Genomic DNA, 19611 nt, shown 5'->3' on the forward strand with positions numbered 1-19611 from the left:
TCTATGCATACAATGGTATCAAGTAAGTATCTCATTAATTTGTTTGTAAATGTAAATGACACATGTAATTGTGAAAATATTTAGCTCAGATCTGCAGAGCAAATTATAAAGCAGCAGTGTATAGAATGAGAATCTGAGCTGGATTATATTTAAAATGTACAAAAACAACCACACACACACACACAAAAGAATCAAACAAAAGACATTGACTTTCATGGTTTTAAATGAGCAGAACTGTTAAAAACACAAACAATACAGATGAATTCACAGCTACGTATCTCACAACACACAGGATACCAGATCTGGAGGCAAAGAAATAACATTCCCCAGATACACAGGGGACACAATTAAAATTCATAACACTAGGTAAAACATATCTTCAAAGAAGGGAAAAAAAGTTATCTGCAATTATATTAACACATGGTATAAAACTTAGCTTTTCTTTCATACAATTACAGTATTTGTTGGTTATAGCAGTTTGAATACACTGTGATCAGTAAAGCAGACATTGATATAGGGCCTGAATGTGAAATGCCTTGAGAATCCATTCCACTTCATGGGGTGCTCACCGGCTCTGCAAAAGCAAGAATAATGGTTAAGCATTCATGGGATTCCCAGAGATTTGCTGATATAATGTTATTTCTGATGGAAAGATGGCTACTCAAGATGGTGCCAAAATACAGGCAACAATGAAGTAGACATAACTCAGAAAAGTGTATTTTCACTGATTCCAGTATAAAATAATTGTGGATGTGGAAGGGGTGGAGATAATGAGAGTAGAGACAGATCAAATTTATACAGAAAACATGTAGTATAATCTAATGTGGCAAAGAAATGAGTGGATTTTGCGTTCTCTTCAATGCCAGCAGTTCCCATACCTAGAGGTTAGTAAAAGAGATTAGATTTTAAAAATACTTTTTTCCTGAAAAGTGCACTAAGAAGCTGGAGTGTAACATTGGTATACTTTGCAGAGGAGAATATATCTTAGAAATATTCATCTCTTTTCCATTTCTCCACCCAATGAAGCCAATAGACACTTTCACTTGATAGGAAGGACTCTCACCATATCATATGTAGATCTCTACAAGATAAATGTTTATACTGCCTAATATAAATAGTTAATGAAAATAAAGATGTAATCAAAATTATGATTTTTAAATATATATATATATATATTTATAAAAGTTCACATTTCTGTCTGATAGCTATAAGAGAAGCCTCTTAGGATGACTTCAAAGATAAGACATCTGCACTATAAAGAAAGGTTAGAGGTTAAACAAAGTGTATTTTTGCACTTACTGTGAAACAGCTCAGGCTGTTTGTTGTAAACATCACCATGAAAAATACAAACAGACTTTTGTAGTGGTTGCATTTTTTCTACCTGTATTTCTTTCTTTGTGTATATGCTATGCTATAAAATCTAGTCCTACTTGGTATCAAGGAAAAGGAAAGAAATGTAATTTTTTTCTGTTGCTATCAGTAAAACCATAACAAAGAACAACTCTGTTGTTGTTGACTACTGCTGAAAACCTTAGAATTGCTCTTTAATTACACTTTACTCTAAATCAAGAACAATGTCAAAATGAAAAGATAAGCACATATTGTTATTTACGCCAATTAGTAGAATTGTTCATAATAAGATATTATTTAGATAATATTGTGAAATCAAACACCATTGTGCTATGGTGCACTCAATAAAAAGCATAGAAGATAGTGTCTTGCATTCACATAAACACTGCAAAGAACTAAAAGAAATGCTCCTTAATGAGATAGGGTATTCTTCTGCACATGACATTCATCTCAGTTCATCTCAGCTAATTTAAGTTGTGTGTCTCCACCTGAATCTAATGTCTCCTGTGCTCCTAGGCTCCAGGCTCCTATTACAATAATTACAGATCTAATCAATACAGATAGTGGATTTTTAGGGTGTCATTTCATTTGAATAAAGACACCACCTTCACAATGATCTAGATTTCACTCGTTGTTATTGATTTGCACTAACTACAAAGGGATCTTCAGAATGACTCTCTTAGATGCAGAAGCATACACTGTGGACACATAAAGTTGTATAAGTTCAGTAGTAGAACTTCTTCTAATATCAGAAATGTATTTGCTAGAGTTACTCAGATGAGCTGAAACGCTCTGGAAAGGAGATTGGCAGTAATAATCACATAGTTTTCCATTTGCTTTGGAACCATTTAGGCTATCATGTTCACTCTTAATATTTCCTCATCTTTCTACAAAGAGGAAAGGCTGAAGGTAAACTGAAGAAAAAAGAAAGCTACCTGAAAAAAAAGAAACATTTCTACAGTTGCCAATAAACAATATGGTCACTGTCTATGGAAGTCACAAAATGGATGAGATGGCAAGAGACCTCTAGAGATCATTTAGTCTAACCACCAGCTCAGTGCAGGGTGAGCTAGAGCAAGGTCATCAGAGCTGCTGTGTCCAGTTGCATTCTGAATAGCTCCAAGGATGGACACCTCTGTGGGAAACCTATTTCAATTTACCAATTTGTTCTCTTATCTTTAAACTAATTTTCTGTATTTCAGTTTGTATCCATTGCCTCTTGCCCCATCTGTGAAAACCACTCAGAAGAGTTTAGTTCCATCTCTTTTGTTCTGGGGAGCCAAGCACTCCTGATGTGGCTTGTCAATGCTGAATAGAGGCAAAGGAGCACCTCCCTTGACCTGCTGGCCATGATCTGTCTGAAACACGTGTGTTAACAACACAGAACCACCAAATAGTTGTCAAGATTTCTTAGCACTGTACTTAGTGGGGAGTCATTCAAGACGAGCAGTCAACAACTGTAAATGACAAATTCAAGTCAATCACTAACAGATGCTGTCTTTAAAGGCTCCTTATGAGGAATGTGTATATGTACGTGTACATGTTTATAAATGTATGGGCTTGGGGCTTGAGGGAGTTTATGTCTGAGCAAAAACATTCCTGTGTATGGAAGAGAAAGAATGAAGTCTAACCAAATCCTCTAGACTTTGGACAGGTTTTGTCTCTGAGGACTGGGATGAAGTGCACCATATTTTTGACATGAAAGCAAATTTCACTATCCGCACAAGCCATTACTTTTAGCAGGTTCTGAAGCTACTGGGAATAATGAATCTTGATTTCCAGACAGAGAAAAAATTCTACAGTACTAAACACAAAATAATTAGAAATAGACAATCTATAGACTTTGCTCTTGAATATAACAAGAGGTTTTCCAGAAATAAACTATCTACAAGATATGTTGAGCCATGAACCAACAACCTGAATATATGTTTTCGGTATAGTTGAAGACAAAAATTAGATATTTTCACTTGTTAAAAGAGAGTTTGAGTTCTGTCCTACTTTCAGATTTTGAATAAGGAGGTCTTTTTTTGTTTGTTTGTTTGTTTGTGTTTTTTTTTTTTACTAGTTGCTATGGTAGTAATAAGCATTATAATGCTGAGTCTAGCAGTTCTAGTCATAGACTACACAGTCTTGTGTTAACAACAGAAATAAATTACAATCCCTAGAAAATAAAATTAAAATAAAATAAAACTACAAACATAAAAATAATATTGGGGCAGATCTTTGGGAACTTTACAAGTAGAAACCTGGATGATGAGATTTTGCCTGTCCACATTTCAGCAAATCATTCCTATCACACTCACAGTCAATGACAGGAAACAGGTACATTTAACCCGATTCCTTTCACTCATAAAGAGAAAGGGCATGAAAGGAAAGACAAATGGAAAAATATTCTACTGCCATCAGATTGCTAAGACTACTCTCCCATGCAGGCTTACAGACCTTTTTACTGTGAACCACAAAATCAGACAGATGAACCTCTCCAGTCATGTGGTGGCTCTAATTTGCAGTAGGAATCTGAGGTATGGATCCATCCCATGGCCCTCTTTGGCTTCAGAGAAGAACCTCTGCAGTTTACTGTGTAGACTCTACTCATCTATTTAGTCTAGCCTGTTCTGCCTGTGAATTAAACAGCCAGTCTCATGAGAAGATACATTTTCCAGGATGAAAAACAAACTTAATCCTGTCTGATGTTGTTTTGAATCAAGTCAGATCTGTCTTTGCTCTAAGAAAATGTGATGATACCTATCACACTGTGTAAATAAGTTTTGGCAATATAACTTATTACTTTTGCAAAGTTATACAGGCATTAGGGTTTTTTCTGTAGTCATTAACCTCAATGAACTTTTCTGTTGGGAGGACTCACCCAGATAAATTGCGCTCCCTTATCAACAGCAGTTGACCATTCACAACATTATTATTTTTTCTTTTTTTGTGATAAAGAACCTAAACTCATATGCAAGGCTGATAATGGACATACCATCTTGTGACATGAGGTTCTAAGTTTTCTGTTTCTGACATCCCTCAAAAGAATGCTGAAAATAGAAAACCTAGGGTTGTTTCTCTGCCTCTGTAGTATCAGAGAATAGAGATATGCATACAGAGCATAGTAGTTCTGAGAGGTAGAGAAAACTCTCAGATTTTCCAAACATGACTGATATATTTTTCTTATGTGTTCAGAATTCACCAGATCACCAGCTTTGGACATCAGTATCAAATTTAGCCCCATACCAGACATTCCTCTGCAGGTCATGCTGTAACTTGATTGACCTTCCACCTGTGATGGCGTGGAATGGTTTCTGAGGACTCATGTCTTCCCTTTCTGATCACCTTCCTACGAAGGTTTCAACCTGGGCCTGATATAATTATATTATTATATACATTAATGTCGCTAAATAACGCATTTTCAGGGTAGGGAGGAAAAAAAAAAAAAAAAAGAAAAAAAGACAAAACTCACAAAACAAATGCCAAGAAAAAAAAAAGAGAGAGAGAGAGAAAGAAAAAACAACATCATATCCTGCATCTTTCAAGCTGAAGGTAATCAGACACCAGATTAATCCAAGAACTTCATTACACTGACTTGTGACAAGAACTTCATCACTGACATTGTGAATCTCCCAGCCTTAAGCTTGTTTCTCGGCCTATGTTCAAAAGTACTGTAAAATGATGAGATTTTGCCTTCAGTAAAGCTTTTCCATCGGTTAAAATTATTCCTTTTTAAACAGTCCTTCCCACAAATTTTCCAAGGAAGTAAATGATACCCACTTTTCACTGCAGAAATCTTCTAGAGACATTTCTCTAGTGCACAATGCCCACAGCAGAAAAGCCACTGTTCTATTCAGCCACACTGGCCATTTCTGCTTATACTTTAATTTTAACAACAGGTTCTTAAAATAGGACAGACCTAATAACCCAAGAGCCTTCTGTCAGAAAAAATAAAAATAAAAATGAGGAAGCAGGGTGATGATATATTTCATAGAATATTGCTTCATATTCACTTAGTCATTTATTTTTTCCATGCGTTCTCTTAACTGCATCAGTGGGGCCCAGAAACCCTTTTTCATCCAACTACAATGAAATAATTTCTCTTTATTTTAGAAATATGCTTCAAAATAGAAATCTTTTGGATCTTCAGAAGACTTCTGGCCCTGGCTTAAACTGTTTTTTAATTTAGCAAATGGAGATCATTGGTAATATAGAAGCTTAACAGGTAAATATTAATGCAGGTGCATGGGCATCTTTTGGGGATGTGCCTATGTTTTGATGAGTCCAAAAAAGATGTCTCTATGAGCCAGCTCCCTAGCACTCACTACAGTGAAAGACATCCAAACAGTTTTCCAGTTCCATGCTAGAAAATTGTGGCTAGTAAGAACTGACTCCCATGCATTGCCGCTTTTGAGCTGTAAAGTTTTGTTTTAGCAAAGCAAATTCCTTACCAGAGTTGCAGTATATGTCAAAGTTTTTAAGAAACATGGAACTGAATAAGGCCATGCAAATCTATTAAAAATTCTGTAACCATGTCCGACTCTGCACCTAGAAGTCAAAGCTGTGGAACAGCGCTGCTGAATTTTGAGGACTGTGAGAAGATCCATTTCACAGAAGGGTGAAGTGCCCAGGGTTTGGGACATGACACATAATAGATGAGATGGGAAGGAGAAGCAGTAATTTTCCCCCAATTCTTAAAAATACATATTGCTATGGAAGTAGCAAGATGATGTGGCAATAACATGCAACCAATCTTTAAACGTCAAGGATTTTTGTATTGTTTGGTGTTGACGATGTGCAACATCAGATAATGACATCTCAAACTCTGACTAAATAGCAAGTAAGTAGCAAGTCTCAGAAGCATTGTTTTATCAGATTAAAACATGGTGAAAATCCCCTATATCTGGATAAACAGATATTGTTTCTTTTCCCCTCATGGCACACTGTGCATAGCAGAGTTGTGTATGATTGATAAGTCATTACATAGTTCTTTAACATGACAATGTTTACTCCAAGATACAGTTGCATTTCAACCTCTGGTAAATTCTTATTATTTGAGCCACAGATTTGACATAAGCCCTGAATGAATTATTTTGAAGTTGTGTGAGGTGTAAAAATTTCATTCTGACAAGCACTTCCAGTAAATTCTGATAGAAGTCCCCAGGAGCTACCTGGAGCACAAATGTATGAACTAATGTAATTCACCAAAGATTCACTGACATTTTACTAGCTTTTTCTCTGGCCAGTGTTTTGGGCCATAGAGGCTCACTTCCTCCATTATTTATTTCTTTTTTCTTTCTGTACTTCCTGCATTAGACCACTGATCATTAACACTGGCCTCACTGCAGATGCTTCACCATCTTATATATAGATTATTCTGTGTTTTGCTCCAGCTCAGGGTCCAACAAGACAGGTTTTTTTCAGATAACTTGAAGATAAAAGGTAGGAAATAGGCAGAGGCATCCAAAGCTGACATCCAGGTATAAATAAGCAGGTGGTCCTGCTCTCCAGTCAAGGTGAGTTTAAAGGAAGAACTCCTTCAAGCCTACTCCAAAACAATCTGTCAAGAGAAGGAATCAAAAACAGTTAAAAATGAGGTCTTGCTTCTTCTCAAGATCGCAACTCAAAGAAGATGCTTCCTCCAAAACATGTTTGTTTGTTTTTTCTCCATATTATCCTTGTAGAAGCACTGTCATCCTCCTTAAAGAAGGTCTCTCATTTGGGATGTCCTTCATGACTGTACAATAACAAACCAAACAACCTTATCTGGAACCACTTTCTTCTGGAACAAGTTCCCTTGGGAAATGGTCATGGCACTCAGCCTGACAGAATTCAAGAAGCATTTGGACAATACTCTCAGGCATATGGTTTGATTTTGAGGAGGTCCTGTGTGAAGCCAGGAGCTGGACTCAATGATCCTTTTGGGTCCCTTCCAACTCAGGATATTCTGTGTTTCTATGAGTCTAAGACTGAAATGCAGAGGAGTGAGGCTTCAAGTGGTTTAATCAGTGGCAGAAGGGTTATCACTTCATTTTGTTGACATGAAAAACAAGGTTAAAATTGCCAGCAATGTGTGATCTAAATCTAAGTGACATTAAACAGATGGGACTGAATGTCCAAGAAAATAGCATGTATCTCTCTCTGTCTATGAGCTCTCTTTGTACTTTAAGCTGCACTAAATTTGACGAACTACAAGATAGAGCCTTTCCCTTTCATTTATCTCTTTATTTTTGAAAGACAATTTGGGGCAGCTTGGCAGCTTTGGGAGTGGACGTGTTGTTAGATTAACAGTAAGAAATTCTGGTTCTTAAGAGGAGTAAGAAATGAACAACATTCCTCCTATTGCCACTTGGAAGAGAAACATGGATTATTTTGTTCATTCTTTGGCAAGTGGTATAGTTGTAAGGCAAAAAACTTCTAGCAAAGATGAGCAGGGACAGTGCTCCCAGTGCATCTCTTTAACCAAACTTCTATGGTAATGGAGGCAATTTGAAGACACTATTTAAAAAAAAATAGAGGCCACCACTTACATGACCTAATTTCCTCCCTCTTACCTCACCTTTAGAGTACTCCAAGACAATCTATTTCTTTTTTTTTTTTTTTTTTTTTTTTTTAGTATGCTTTAACCCCTTTGTCCTAGCCCCTTTGTGTTAGTTGTGCAAGCTAACATTTGAGACCGGCAGTATGCAACTCCCTTCCCCAAACCGCATGGACAAGTGATTAGAGTCTCACTTGCCTTGGAACAGCCCACATCTCTTTTGTGCAGTCATTGCCAATCTTTCCCTAGAAAGACAGAGCTCCCATACTCTCATTTGGCAACTCCTATTGTGTGGAGGAGGAAGAGAGAAAATGAACTTTATGAATAAACTGCATTATTCTTGGAAGCACTCAGGATAATGCAGAAATACGAGACATAAAACACTGGCCAGATAAGACATTGTGTGCTGGAGACTAATAGAGACTAGATAGCAGACCTGATGAGTCATCAGCTTGTACCAATTGGCAAATCTTATGTTCCTCTGGGAGCATGTAGAATTGCTGGCACTGGACTGGCATTGGACTTTCAGTTTGGATTATCAGAAAGAAAAATGCTGACTGAGATTAAAATATGTCTGGTTGCAGGAAAAGACAATTTCAAAGAGAGAGATGCTTAAACAGTAGAGTATGTAGCCAAGGCTGCCTAGCATACAAATCATTCAGTACACTTTCACTGTATCATTACTATTTCACCATCCCCGAGAATCTGGCAAGAGTCATGGGAAATACCAGACTTTCTCCTTACAGCAGCATTTAACTATAAAACAAGTAAATCAGAGCTGTAAAATGTGACAGAAGCCCTTAAATTACTATTTACACGTTAGTGGAGATAGAGCTGATAATCCCTGAAAGAGCCCACAGAAGATACACAGCATAGCTATCATTGAACTCCAACTGTTTCAGCTCAGGGAATTAGAACTGTATGCTCTGGGTGTTCCTTAAAGGGAATTGGTGGAAGTATTACATGTTTTTGGTAGAGACAGAGAAAATGAGAGTAAAGCTGACCTGTCAGGAAAGAAAAACATAATAGGACTGTACATTGTGTGGCATCTTATACACTGATAGATATTTCAGTACAACAACTAATTCAGTCCATTGATGTTAATAAAATGTTTTTCTGCAACTACCTGAACACTAGCTGTTAATAACTCTTGGATGATGCTGTTTTTATGTACATATGTTGGCATTATTCATGCATATGATGCTAGGGCTGAAGCAGTAAATGGGAGTACACTTCACATGGTTGCTTCATTTATGCAGTAGCAATAAGTACCACATTAACATAAAAAAGCCCATATGAAAGCAGATGTTTTAGGAGACACCAGGGATACTAAAGCAATTGGTTATGGCAGGAAAACATATATATGTCAGGGAGTTCATTCTGATATTTATAGATAACCCTGATATGCCTTTTGAATATCTCCTCATAGTGCTGGAATTTGCTCCTCAGTGGCTTGTTCATAAATGAGAGCAAGAAAAACTGAGATGACATTCACTTTGACCTCTCCCATCATGGTTCTGCTCTATGCTGGTGAAATATTTTTTCTTCAGTTCACCTTTAGCTAAATCTATTCAACAGAATGTGTTAGCCCGAAAGTAAGCTTTAATGGGGCAGTTCCATTTTACTTGGCTAAAGTAAAGTGAATTTAATCCTATAGTTTGTTATATTTTACTCCTAAATTACATATTTTTGTATTATCTCCTTCTATTTGCAAGTTTTACTGATTTGCCTTGTATATTTTCTTTATAAATAAAACATCAGTGACCAGTTATACTAGTGCTGAATCCACTGCTATAGGGAAGAAAGCCTACCTTCATAAAAATGTGCCCTGGAAACATGTTCTGTTCCATTTTTTTGTTTGTTTTGTTTTTAATATATACATATTTTTCTTTTTCAGGAGTTCTTTGTTTGTTAACAAGTTTGAGGTTTGGATTCTTTTGTTTGTTTGTTTTTGTTTGTTTTTGTTTGTTTTGTGACCACACAAAGTGTTCCCATTCTCAATATGGAGAGCATAATTATTACCTTTCATACTAAATTATACTGAAGCCGTCTAAAAGCAATCTCATATAGTCTCTATTTACTATATACATATATAGCTTCCATTTTGTTTTCCCTGTATTGTTCTTCATACTCACGAAAACATCTCCCGCTGGTTATATGCACGTTCTCCTTAAATCCCCATCAGAAGTTAAAAAATAATTTAAAAATCCATGGATTCAAGGGAAAAAAGGGGGGAAATAAAAGAAAGATTTCCTCTGAGTTACTGAATAAACAATGGTGTCAGAAGTCCCTAAGCAGAAAATAATTGGAGACTTGGAGTATATGTGAGGGAATATGCTGTATATATCATCTGTTATTACCCTTCCCTAGGTGTCTGCTTATGTGTGCTGCTGAAGGAAGGAAATGGGTGGAACAGCCCTTTTGTACCAGCAAGAGTGGGAGTCCTTGTCCTAAAAAGCAGCCAGGTTAGATTTAGCAGGGTGCTTCATCTGTTTGACTCTTTTCTGTTTTATTATCACTATCATGAACAACATCACTAAAGGGATCACGTAGGCTTCCAGAAGTGTCTTCATTTTCTTTTGAAAAGATATAGAAGTTTGTTGGGGAGGGAAAATAATCATGAATAGTCACTGAAGAGCTGCTTGTATATCACATATTCTGCATTGTGCCGTTGGTTCCATTTATATGAATGGAAATGATTAAGGTTTTACTTTATAGCATCTAGTACTAAGGAACCAACAAACAAAAGAGGGGATATGAAGTATTTAAGGGCTCTGGGAGGCAGAGAGAGAACTTTAGGGTATCAAATAAGCCTTTTTACAGCTAAACTCTGATAAACAAAAGGCAGAGGAAGAAAAAAGGGGGATACATTCAAGGTTTTAAGCAGATCTTGGATATCACAGTGGTGGAAGTCTTTGACATGTTTAACACAAAAGCGAAAAGCGAATCTAGACAAAACACAAATGATTAAACTGTAGGGAATTACTATGAATCCATGGAATGGAAAAGGGCTTTTGACTTATCTTTAACTCTATGTTTGTAGAATTATTTGAAAAACAGAATAATTGTGGTAGTTATTGTGCAGCCTCCTCCATCTGGAACAACTGAGATCCCCTTAGACACTAATAATTAGCAATGAATTTTGGCACTGCCCTCTGTGTGTTTTAGAGATGTCACTGGGTATTCAGTATGGCTGAGCAGAAGCCTACACATCCTCACACGCACCAAGCATGAGGAGTTCCCCTCTCTTCAGATATCAAAATTCATCCTTTAACAAGAATGACAGTGGCTTTGAAATAAACAAGGAAACAAGCACAGAAATAACAAACAAACAAACAAACAAACAAAAAGGAAATAACAAATAGTTCTCTGCACTATCCTTTACTGGGAGTTGGCAGCAGATGGTGGGATTAGAATGATCTCAAATTGCACTTGGCCAAGTCTCTATTTAGAAGTCCTTTATGGCCAAAGGTTAAGAATGATACATCCTTGGTGACTTGTGCTTGTACAACAGTCATATGTGACTGGCACTGGGGCTGTGGTTGGCTGCCTATTGCAAATATCTCCTTTGGGCTCACGAATGTCGCAGTCACCTGATGTTATTTCATCCTCCCATTTATTTTGTAGTGATATGAGATCACCCCAGGATAAAGTTAAGCCTCACTTTCTTGCAAAGATTCACAAGTTTTGGGATACAATCCATGGAAACACATGGACTCTTCAGCCACTGTGAAGTTAATCCTTCTCTGAGAAAGAACACGCACAACTTTTCATTCCCCATAAATCTTACACTAGTAGAGCACTAATTAGGGGAAATCTAATAAACAGCAATGATGCTAGAGTATTTTGCAACATGGCTATTGCTTAAATTCATACTAAATTTCCAGCTTCATCAATGGTGTAAGCAAACAGTTTTAATTTTTCATTTCAATTGATTATCAAGCATACGCAGTTAGTTACTTTATCTCAACTGAGTTATTCTATGAAATGGATTAATGTGACAGCAAACCCCTGCCCAGCTAGATCTCATAGATCTCATTGTTTTTTTCTTCTGCCTTCCCTGTACTGCATTTCTGTTTGTTTGCAGGTACGAGATTTCTGCCACATGGCACACAAGTCTGTCATTTTAAGACATCTAAAAGCATACAATTCCTCTAGATCTCCCTCCCTCACTAATGCTATATTGCAGCTGCATCTTGAAATAAACAACTCCTTCCTCCTCTGTAACAGATGGTGCTGTGTAACCCAGACTACAAGCATGTCTGTAGCAGCAGTAATGAAGCAGGAAAGCTGGGCAGATCAGGGTGGGAGGGATGGTGAAGGCTCAGGAGACCACTTTCCCTGTTAGTCCCAACAGTGAAGATGAAGGAGACGTGGAACATTACGAGAAGGATGGGAACATCCTTCTACATACATGTCAGGCTGTATTGGAGACCGGTTTCATCGTCTTTTTTCTTTACTGAGAAATTGTAAGTGTTTAAGGGAAAACTGATGCCACTTAAAAAGCAGTTACCTAATTAAACCTCAAATGTAGAAATCTCTGTTCACTCAGAGATGCACTCTGTGATGCTCACCACCTAAGGCAATACCTCAGCCATATGGCACTTCAATAGACACTAGCGTAGGGAGCCCTTTTTATTTTTTAGCAGATGGGTGCATACTACAGAGTGCAGCAGGGAAAAGGGGTGAAAATGAAAGAAAATGTAAGGAAAGAGAATCAGGAAAGAAAGACAAAGTTCAAAAGATGAATTCTTATTGAACTCTTCCATTTCTGCTCCGAACTGCTGGAGGCCTTGTTTCTTCGCTAGAAAGAACTTCTGTTGTTTTCCAAACCCTTGTATTCAGACTGACGGATCACAAACCTCTTCACAGGAGAGTTGCTATGTGAGGGGTTGTCCTTCATGGGGCTTTGAGCAGAAATGCCACTGATGATTTCAGTGTGTTCTGGCCCAAGTAATAGTTGCAGAAGTTTAGGAGCAGGATGAAAGTTCTTAAAGTATTTCTTCTGCTTCATATTACCCCTCCAGGGCCATGCTCATAGTGTGTATTTCAATCTCAACAAGCTTAGGCTGTATCAAAAAGTGGCTAGAAGACCTTAGAGGAGAAAATCAGTGCTGAAGCATGTTGCAAAGGGAACCTGGAAAATATTGTCAGAAAAGAGAGGTTTATTTGAAAATAAGCCATTGGTATATCTAGTTTTCAGACAGGTCTTGATATGGCAAGAGTGCACATTTAATGGCAGACATTGCATTGCCAAAATAAGACTAGCAGCTATATAGATTTTGAACCACAGGTTCAAAGCGATAGGGTTCCATTTACATTACAGTTGAAACACATTGTAATGGTTTCCAAATTTTGTTTGGTTGCCTGCCATTTTCTCCTCTGGAGCAAATGTCAGGGATATAAGATGTTCATGGTTTGGTGTCTGAGAAAAAATGGTGCACGAAGCCAGTCACCCCTTCCCATCTCTGTACTGAATGAAGGAGATTTGGAATCACCCGCAGTGTTATCCAACATGGCACTCCATACAATTTGCTCTGCTAACATTACTGGGACTGTATTACCCAGGGTTCCATATCTACTGCAGCTCATATATCCTTGCTGTGGGACTGCATTACACAACATGTAGGGTAGGCTGAATGTGCTTCTGATAAAATACAGTGTGTATTATCTTCTTCTATAAAATCTGTAAATCCACAAGATGTATTTAATATTTATCTAATCAGTGGTTTTTACTAGTTGTTCCAACTTCTGATGTTCATCACTATACCATAAAAAAGAACATCTTGTAAATGTATTATCAGAGCAATAACTCCTTTAATGAGCAACTCTCTTGTTATTTTAATATTTAATCTGAATTCTTTAGGAAGCAAATTATAATTAACAAAGATTTTTTTCATTATTATTTATCGTTCTCTGCAATTGTTCACTGTTTTAAAATGCTTCTAACAAAGCACAACTTTCACATTGTTTCCTACTGAATTTTAACTCTTGGAAGCAATAAATGCAAATGTATTAAGATGTTACTGTTTCTTTTTCATTTTATTTTTCATTTTATTTTCCAAACTGTTTGCAAATTAGGACAACTCATGGCTGTCTGTTCACAAATCTTTTAATGTGACCTGTAGGTCACACTAGACACATTATCAAATGATATCCTTAGATCATCATCAATTCATACATTAAAAATAGACTTTGCCCAACATTCATAAGTTTTCTGGTTTTGTTGTTGCTTTTATTGGAGCTATCTTATTTTGTTAGATTTTTATTTTGTTTATTTGTTGTGCTGACTCATCTAGTGTTTCTCTCTCAAACATTAATGACTCTCCATCAGACTTGCACCACCGCTTTCTGAAAGGAGTACTACTTATGTAAGAACACATGCAACTACTAAATTCTGCCTTCCTCCACTTTGCCCTTGATTTCAGCGCAACAGGGTATTTTTAAAAGCCTAACAGCTGATTTCATTCATCCCTCTTTGTAGTCAATGAATAGAAGTAGGCATGATTTTAGAGCATGATTCAACTGACCCATTTCAGAAGCCTATTTTGGGAAGAGAAATACTATACCCTAAAGTGCCTATCCCCCTCCAGTGGCTACAGAGAGAATCTAAGCGAATTGTTCAGAAGTAATACCAGGTAAGAGGAAACCCAGCACCTCCTCTGCTAAAAAGCTGATCAAGGTCTTATGAACCACCAGTGGAGCTGGTCACAGTTTTGCATCTTCAGAAAGGAAAAGTTTTGTTTTATATTTCATTACTTTGACTGAGATTAGACTTTGATCATAGCAGGAAAAATCATTGCATTCTCAAGGTAAAAGGAAATGGTGACATATAATATACCATTCACTGTTTCTAGAATTTCCCAAATAAACAATGATATAAAGGCAGAGACTACATTGTGAATTTGCCCAATGACTTTAGGTATCTTCTTCTTTCTGCCAACTCTACATGTATGATTTAATTTCCATGAACCTACAAGGAGTGCAACAGCAGAGACGTATGGCCCTGAATGGCCTCCTGGGCCATTCCTGTTTTGTATAGACTAGGTTGCACTCAATAAATGAGAAGAAATTGTCATGGATCAACAATAAACAGGCGTACGATATCCCTGAGTCAAGTGCAGGGCTGATATAGATAATACTATAATTTCAGCAAAGTATTTGCTTATTTATTTATTTATTTCTCCCCAAGATTATTTTCACAGGTCTTTTTTAGTCTGTACAATATTATTACAATTATTTCATCCTAAAAGGAAGAAATACTGTTTTTTTCCAGCCTGACAGACAGAAAGCAGCGGTGATGAACCCTCTGCTAGAAATGGGAAAGCAAGCATTATTGCGGGAAGTGTTGTACCATCTTTGTGAGGTTGATTGTAATACTGCTGTAAATACAGAGGCTCTGGTTCTTACAATAGAAACATTTTATGCTTAATGTAATTCAGTTTATGGCCCCAGTGCAGTGCCAGAGTGGTGTAAAATGGCATTAAAGTTAATGAGAATCAGGCCTAGGGACTCTAATATTTGCTTTCTGCTGTGCTTGAAATTACTTGTGTTGTTTTATAGCAATGTTTAAAAGTCAGTACAGAGAGATTATAAATAAATAAAAAGTCCCGGGTCCCATCCATCCATCCGTCCGTCCATGAGAAATCTAATGTGGTAGTCGTTACAGAACCTAAATCTTGAGTGAATTACAACTAGGTTTAATTTGTTTTTTTAAACTTAGATGTTAATACAGTACTTCCTTTAAATCTTTCTTGCAGCTACTTGGAATCAACAACACAATATTCAAAGGCAAAAGTTTTTGTGAGCCTCATTTTACTTTTCTCCTGTGAGTAAAAGTGAATCCAGGGTAAAAATGATTAAACCTAAATAATATATTGTGTATATGTTTCAAAATGCTGACAGAAGATATTTGGCCTTGCATAGTAGAAATGCTTGGGCAAAACAGAAACAGAGATTTCCTTTACCTTCAACTGCAATAATCTTCTTAATGACTTGTAAACTGTCTGATCGTTTGTGGTGAAACTCTGTGTTTCTGCTTATGTAAGGATTTTATTTATTACAATGATAATATTTGGCTTTCTGTCTCCAAAATTGGTTGGAGCCAAAGGAAGGTATTAAAAAGTCCCACATTTCTGATATATTATCAGTTCTACAATTATTATAACAAATACCCAGAACTCACAGGTATACTTGAAGCTGTATTATGCAGAGGTGCTATATTTCTATAAGGCTAGAGAGCAGTATGACAGAAATCCCGTAATACAAATGCACGCAGACTGTCCTACGATTCTCGCACTGAAAATGAACTTTTTAACAATGACTAAAACAAACAAAAGAAATAAGAAGAAAAGGAAGTAAAAGCAAAAGAAGCAGATGTAAAAGAAGAAGAAGAAAAAGCAAAATAAAAAATGAAAAAGAATAAAAAAAATAAAAACAAAAAAAAATTAAAAGCAAAAGAAAACAAAAAGAGACATATTTAAGTATATTTAGTATACGGATATTTAAGGCAATAAAAACCCTTTGAAGCAGAATTTTGTAACATAGAATGATTTTTGGGATTACCCTAAATGTTAGAATTCATACCACATGGGAATGTCTGAAGAGTCTAGTGACACAATTACATACTTCAGGCCTGAGTCATTTCAATATAGTGGAAAAAGGGCACAGTAATCCCAATAAAGAAAAGATCATACTGAAAACATAGGCTGACCTCCAAAGTACAATCCAGATAATCATATAAAGGCTGTAAGCCCTTACATAAAATTGGAATAGATCTTTTGGAAACCCAAGCAGTTCTGATTCACTATTCATGTAGTTTGAACCATTCAATATACATACAAATGTGATTATTTAGTATGGGATAATTTTTGATAGGCATTACAAAGGATGTTTTAGGAAGAGACGTGAAGAAGAGAGGAAAAATAAACTTTGAGATAAAGACAAATAAAACTTTTTCCTGATGCTAATGAGTACTGCATGCCTTTACAGAATCACAGAATCACAGAAACACAAAGTTTAAAGTTTTAAAATTTCTGTTTAGAAGTAGGTGAACTTTCCTCCAACATACGCTCTGGAAATGCAAATATAAAAAAAATAAAATTCTGAAAAAGCAAAACATGTTTGTGAAGCTTGGTGGCTACTCATTTTTCCAACTTCACAATCAGGAGTGTGGGAACTCCTAGTAATGCCATACTTTTGCCTAATACATCTCTCTTTTTAAAAAACTGCTGACAATGGAAGAACAGTGTTTTCTTTGTAGATCCTGGTTCAAAACCAGTGTGATTTCCAAACCCTGTAAAACCACATTTCTCATCATAAAAACAACAACAACAAAAGGCAGGTTGCTGAAACAAATTATCCCTTGAAGAATTCATAATTACACAGGCTATTCTCACCAAAGTCACCAGAGCATCACGCTTCAATATATTCATGAAATGTTATGCAAAAGAAAAACTAAATATTCCTTCACTGGCACATCCAGCTCCTTCTGCCATATGTCATTTCCCTCCTCATATTTGCATTTGAAAGCCTTCTTTTGTATTGCCTTCATATCATATTTGAGTAAGAGACCTCAGAAGAGACCGCTTGAAAGAGAAACATCTGTTATGGGCCACGGTGTAACATGCTAGATGTAGCTTTGTGGTGTTGACAGTTCACTTGGAGTTGAGAGGCATTTTTTTGCTACTTTCATTCACTTTTTTGCACTTCTCATGCTGGGCCATGAAGCCTCGATCCCTTGCGTATTTTTAGCCCATGAAAATTAAATATGTGCTACACTCTCCTCTTTATGTGGACTATGCCTGAATGTAAATGAAAACCCAATGGTCTCATTGGATGGAGGGAAGTCTGACTATTAGCTTATCTCTGAGGAATATAACCGTTACTCTTGTTTTAGGGATGATACGGGCTACCAAATGCACTACGTAGATCACAGACAGTAGAACAACAAACTTGAAATTGGAGGGTCCAGGTATGACTTATCTGCTGTACAATTTGAAACACCTACAATAACTGAAAAGCTCTTGCTGTTCCCAAAAGTGATTTGGGGGAAACAGTGCATCCCATTAAAGAAATTTCCAGGCAATAATTTTAGCTAACCATGCAAAAATACTGAGCTGAAGATAGTGATTTCAAACCAACATAGGAGCAGAAATTTCCAGATGAAAAATGAGAATAGAAAGCTGGAGTAATTATTTCTTAAAGATTTTTAAAGAGATGCTCAAGCCCACTTTCCACAAAGTCTTTATCCAAGGATGTAAGTGCCTGAAAATCTCATCCTACTGGAAAATCTCCAGTACTGCTGGAAGAGGACATAGTGTGACTCCCAGGGTCTCCCAGAGGATACTTATTTTTTTAAAGTAACTGTAAATTGTGGGATACTTTTGTCTTCATTTCATAAAATATTTGCAAGGAAGAGAGAATAAAGTGTTTAATTTATTTTTTATTTTATCCGTGTCTTATTATATATAAACTCATTAAGAATGATTAAGTGATAACATTGAATATTTTAATATTATTAGAAATCTGGGAAAATACTGGAAATATTAAATCTACGTAATTTGTGTCCTGATTCACCCAGTCCTGCTGCTGTTATTGCTTTCTGTATTTTCATATCAGGAGACTGCTTGTTCTGTGTGACCTCTACCTTGGCACAGAGTCACCAAGACTTCCTTTGAATTCCTCTCTATTTGTGAACAAAAATGAAAACTCATTGGATTTTAATATTAAATACTACTGAAAACAGGCTAGATTTGGATTTGGTTTGTTTTTGGTTCCAAGAAGGTTGCCATGTGTTTTAAAATGCCAAATAAAAGTAATAAAAAGGATAATAAATCTTTAAATACAACTCAAAACTAAATTGTTAGAAATCACTTGTTCAAATTCCCTTTTGACTACTGAGTCATTGGATTTTTACAAATGTGGAAAATTTCATGTTACAAGACCAATCTCACTCTTTTTTTTTTTTTTTCTTTTTTTTTTTTTTTTCCCTATTCTTGTAGCTGCATTGTTCAGCTTTAATAGAATAAAGGACAGGTATTTCTGGCTTGGTTTAGATCTTTTAGAAGAATCACATAAGTTTGGCTTTTGATTGCAGCACTGAAAAAAAAAAAAAAAAAAGAATTTGGGTTCATTATGTCTGCAGCATTTTTCAACACAAACTAGCTGCAAAGTTCATTAAAAAAACAATACCCTATCCTGACTGGTTACATCAACTCCTATGCTCAAACTAGCCAGCAATGGGACTACATATATATATTTTTTTCCCAGCAAAACCCCAAAGAGACAGGAATTTAGTCAGATGAATATTTCATCACCTGGTTTACTCCTCCACTCTGAACACAAAATGTTTCTTAAGCAGCATTAGAAGGCAGGCAGCCACCTACAGAAATTTCCCAGGCAGAAATCATATGTATTTTTTGAAGTTGAACAGAAATAGGACAGTGACATTTTTCCATTTTGTTCCCTTAATTGCCAGACAAAGTGCAATTTTCTGTACTGTTCTATCAACCAGATGCCCTTGTCATCCACCATCTTACTACAGTAATGGAACTTGACATCCTCCTTGTTGTTTCTTACTGCATTTGTGTGACTCACTGTGCAAAATAAAAACGTACTAAGAATAGCAGAGGTTGTGTTAATGGCAAAGCTATGAAATTCCCTTCATCTAATTGCTTTCAGAGTTTTTCAGTGCTAAGGCTCTTGAAGCTGTCTTGATATGCTATGAGCATTCAGCC

At 36.4% G+C, this 19611-nt stretch overlaps 1 protein-coding gene across 4 annotated transcripts in view; it reads right to left on the reverse strand.

Annotated features, from left to right (window-relative positions):
- Positions 1 to 205: 205 nt before the first annotated feature.
- Positions 206 to 19611, reverse strand: part of TSNARE1 (t-SNARE domain containing 1) — a 451421-nt gene continuing 432015 nt past the window's right edge. For all 4 annotated transcript variants that reach the window (XM_084511163.1, XM_084511161.1, XM_084511162.1 and 1 more), the window contains exon 13: positions 206 to 574. The gene's annotated coding sequence lies outside the window, so the exon portion shown is untranslated. The remainder of the gene's footprint in view (positions 575 to 19611) is intronic.

The sequence above is a fragment of the Aythya ferina genome, assembly GCF_964211825.1.
Source record: "Aythya ferina genome assembly, chromosome: 2".
NCBI classification, from domain to species: Eukaryota; Metazoa; Chordata; class Aves; order Anseriformes; family Anatidae; genus Aythya; species Aythya ferina.